Raw genomic sequence first — 5,141 nt, 5'->3', positions numbered from 1 at the left:
GTGTATAAACAACGGCTGATACAGAACAAAGGACCAAAATTCTATGCACTTTGAACATTAGTCTTTGTTTTTTGTCCGTTTACATAAGAGTTGCAACTCGCATATGAACTTTAAGCTTAGGTTGTTATTCTAGCAAAATTAGATAGATGCACCACCTTTGCTTATTCAGTTCAGTTGTAGTCTCGCTTCTAGGTGAGCCTCATATACGGTCTTGTTTCTGGAATAATACGCTTGCAAAAAAAAAAATTCGAGCAAAGTCTTATTCGTTTATGCATTCACTTTTATTAACATATTTTACCTGACATCTTTTTCTGATTACTTGTCTTTGACTAATGCTGAAAATCCGGTTCCCCGAAAAATTACGGTTTTTCATTATAAATTTTGATTTTGCAAGTTTTGGTTCCCACCGGAAGGCACAAGATCATTTGAGTTTAATCAAATTAACTAATAACTGAGCACAAATAATGTTTATATCATCGGACTACTGATGATATTCATAAATTTATGATAAAAAAATAAATGATACAAATAGAAGTGTTTGTTGATTATATAATAGTAAACTTTGGGAAGATACGTAGAATCATTTCTTGAGAAATTTAGAGATTTGGAGAACACAACGAAGAGATTTTTCATCGCGAAGCAGCTGAAACACATCGTTTATCTTCTCAAATGGAAGCTCATTCGTAATAAAAGGTTCTAATTTCACAACCTACAAATAAAAAAATCAAATTAATCTAGAAAGCAAAATTAAATCGATTTAAAGAATGTTATAGTATATGGAATCTTTAGATGAAACTCAGACCCCTTTCATGCATTGTTGAGCAAAATTTGGAAGCTGAGATTTGGGCTTGAAACCACCGAATATAGAACCGGTGATTGTGCGGTCGTCGAAAAGTTCCATTGGATGAAGAGGCAATGTTTTTGGTGTCGGATAAATTCCTACAAGCACCGTCGATCCCCAACCCTATCAACGTATTAATTTGTCACATTTACTTGTTTCTTAAGTAACTAATTTTATTTTATCAAGTAAACAAATTAACTCGCTGATCTCAAACGATAGTATTTGTAAGGGAGTTACTGCTTGAGTGGATAAAAAGGTTCGCGAAGAACATCGACGTTTCCTGTACATTCGAAGCTATAGTCCACGCCTCCACTCATTAGCTCTCGAATCCTCTTTTGTTTTCGGTATATATATTGATCCCATCACAATAGTTAAATTCATTTAATAATTAATACTAAGCTAATTTGTATCATTGATAATTTTTTGTAATATGAAATTTGATTGTACCTCATGTACTGGCTTTGTTAAGTCTTTAGGGTTTACGAAATCTGTTATACCCAGTTTACCTGTAATAATGAATTGTAGTAATATGTTAGCTATGTCCATTACTCTAAACCGCATGTAAAGTTAAAATTTATTGCAATGACGGCTTTAAGCAAATGAAAAACTTCTATCGAATAGCAACTTTGTGACCATCAATCAATTAATATATTAATTGAGAAACATTTAAAAAGTTATAACTGTAGTTTGTACTAACTAAAAAAATGTCTTACTTTGTCACTTAATTAGAATGTTAATTTTGCTTACGTGACGGCTTGAGGATCAATTGAAAAATTTGTTAGTCCAAAATTAAATTGTTAGTATGTCCATTATGGACCATTCATTTATCAAATTGAAATTATTATATATTTTTTCCTTAACTAAAACCTACATAATTACCTAATGTGATAAAGATATATATAGAAATTAATGATTTTAAATAATAAAGATTTGCTAACAATTTGTATACTTTTTATCATTTTTGTTTAATTATTTATTATTAAAATAAATTACACAATTACATTAATCATATAATAAAAATTTAGATTTTTTTTTGTATATGTTGAATTTTGAATTTTTCAAAACGAGTATAAATTACTAAAATTGTTAAAAGTCTCACATAAACTTTTGTGATCAAGGTTTAATTTTTTTTTCTATTATAAGATACAATGATTATAAAATCATATGAATAAATAATTTTATTTTATAGGTGTTTATGTTAATATATATATATATATATATATATATATCATATCGTTTAAATTAAACTATACATCATATGAAAATATATACTTATATTTTGATATCCGCGTTGAACATATATTGAAAAGTTAATATTTTAATTTTGAAATCTTCATTGTTTTCTTAAATGATTATAAATTATTGAAACCATTAGACATTCCACATTAAAAAAATCGTTGGTGTAAAGTTTTGTTACACAAATATGAAAATAATCATAAAATCATATGAGTAGAAACCTAATTTAATAAATATTCATATTAAAAGTATACTATATATCTATGTTAATATCATTTAAATTTAATTATATATCATATACGATAGATAAAATTGATTGTTTTGATTTATTTACCCTAAAATGATTGCGAATAAACAAAAAGCGGTCGTTTGATTTATATGCGCAAGCCAATTTATTACATAATATAGTAACTAATTTATTAGTTATTTAATATATAATTATTATTTTATTATTTCATAATATGTAGAAAAACATAACATAAGTTATAAATATAAAATATTTATTCTGCACAAGTAGCGAATCTTAACCTAAGTATATATCTCTTTAAAAAAATTAAATCTTAAACATTTTCTAAATCTCAGGTCAAAACAAAAATATTAAAGATGGATAGGATTGGCAAGTGAACGTAAACTTCTCATAACCATAATTAACTTTTAAATTGCTAAATCATGTTATAAAACTGAGCTGACATAGTTTCATTATAACCAAATAGTAGACCTCAGATTTTTCGGCCTAAACGTTAGGTTTTTATGCAATAAGTGATTTTTTTGATGTAAAATATTTTTAAAAATGAAAGCAATTCATTAATAAACAAATTATTTAATTAACAAAAAAGTTTTTAAAAAATTGTTTAAAAGCCAAAAATATTAATTCAATCAAAAATATAATTTTTTTTCCATACCATATTTCTTAAATAATTTTCATATAAATTCACCCTTGCGCATGTGTTATACTAGTATTTATTAATGTGGAGAGATATTATTTTATCGAAAATTATTAAGATTCAGAATTGAGAAATTCCGTTAATATATCGAAATCCAGTATTAGTTAATTCATAAAAGTTATAATGTATTTGCTTTACTTCAAGATCGATGTTGATTTTCTTCCGTCAAAACCAAAAATGAAAAATATATGTTAAAACTATTGAAACTAATTAATAATTTAATCCAGCACTCAGTTGGAAATTCAAATTGGACTTCACACAAGTTCGTATGAAATCAAATTAATGACATTTCAATCTTATTTAGTACTCCCTCCGTTCTACAAATATATGCATTTTAGTATTTTCACACATATTAAAAAAACACATTTAACTATCATAATAAATGTTCGTTTTCTGTAATTTTCAATTTTCAATAATTTTTAACCAATAGTAATTTAATAAAGTCAATTAATTTTCTTGAATTTTACGATTTTTTCATAAAAAACACAAAAATACATCTTTGTGAAACAAACTTTTTTCTAAAAAATTTATCTTAATGGACGAGGGAGTAGTTCATAAACCAAGAAAAAACCCATACTAAAACTGATTTAAAAGGATTGGCATAGAAAGTATACACCTTTCTCAAATTTGGAAGCATTAGCGTCAACACCAATGATCCTAGAAACTCCTCTTGCTCTTGCACCTTCAGCAACCTTCAGTTTCCATTCATAGAATATATTTATAAATACATTATTTTGACTTTATACATATATCATATATGTATTGAAAATGAATAGGGTGCTTGAATGGATTTGTTAAATTAATCTTACAGCGAGTCCAACAGAACCCAATCCAAAGACAGCAGTGGTTGTTCCTTCCTTCACATTGGCAGTGTTCCAAGCTGCTCCCACACCTACCTTATTTGACAGAGACAACGAGAAAAAAAATGGTGTTTCTGAAAGAAAGGTCCTATCTCCTCTCGTGTTCCCTAGCTACTCCCAAAGCTCACTATATATATTAGATCCCTAATCGGAGATAATAATATTAGATCCCTAATCGGAGATAATAATGACATTTGTATTCAAAAATCCAAAAAAGAAAATAAAAGAAGGGAAGTTTACTAAAATGACACAAATTTATTGTGTTATTACTAGAATGACTCATATTTTTTGAAAATTATTAGAATATTTTTCTGGTCAAAATTGTCCTTGCTCATAGTTATAACAAAAAAGAAAATTACCGAAGTACCCTTAGCATTTGTCGGCGGTAGATTTATTTAAAAAAAAATAAATCTATCGAGTAATAAGTCTGTTTATAAAATCTATTTAGAAAAATAAATCCACCGTTAAAGTGGTGTCAGACTTTCGTAGAAACGTCAAATTTGTTTCCACGGCAGAGTTAATCGTCCGATTTGAATATAAAACAGATTTTTTATAATATGTCTGGCGAATGAGATAGCAAATTTGTTATAAATGGTAAATTTTTGTGGTCAACTTATTTTCTTATGAACCGATTTATTTTCTTACATTCGACTTGTTTTCTTATGGCAGAGTTATATATCCGACTTAAAATAGTTGGTAGACTTTTTTTTATGTGGTCACAGACTTTTTAATTTATGTTGTTGCAGATTTGTTGACGGAAATATGAGTTTAAGTAAACCACACTTAGTTTAATGTTCAATTTCGACCCGGTTTATATTATTTTCGAATATGGTTTATTTTTAGGTTAATTACAATCGTAATTAGATAAATTTTTGGTAATTGTCGTCATCTCTTTCATCCATCTTTTCTTCCTTATCAATTTGTCCCTTTTCATGGTGGTTTAATCACTTGTTTGCAATCTTTATTACTTGGAGAAATATGGATCACATTATTTTCGTCTGTGGAAAGTGAAAATTTGAAAGAAAGAAATGGTTATTTGAAGTGGATAATTATCAAGATAGTAAATTACTTGCGGCCGAAGAAACTAGATATGAGGATTTTCTAAAATTCATATATGAGGATTTTGTAAAAATCATATATGAGAATTATGGAATTGATTTCTCAGAACACGAGTTGGAGCTTACGGTTTCTGTAAGCCTAGCTTGTTTTTTATTTTTCTTTCCTATGAAGATAACAGCTTTAAGAAGACTCTTACAGTTA

General features: G+C 27.3%; 1 pseudogene; it reads right to left on the bottom strand.

Moving 5' to 3' along the window:
• Positions 1–580: 580 nt before the first annotated feature.
• LOC106344911 overlaps positions 581–5,141 on the bottom strand; it is a 9,564-nt pseudogene continuing 5,003 nt past the window's right edge.

This window comes from Brassica oleracea, chromosome C5 (genome assembly GCF_000695525.1).
Source record: "Brassica oleracea var. oleracea cultivar TO1000 chromosome C5, BOL, whole genome shotgun sequence".
In the NCBI taxonomy this organism is placed as follows: domain Eukaryota; kingdom Viridiplantae; phylum Streptophyta; class Magnoliopsida; order Brassicales; family Brassicaceae; genus Brassica; species Brassica oleracea.
The sequence above is the reverse complement of the archived record's forward strand: the minus strand, read 5'-3'. Positions and strand labels throughout refer to the sequence as shown.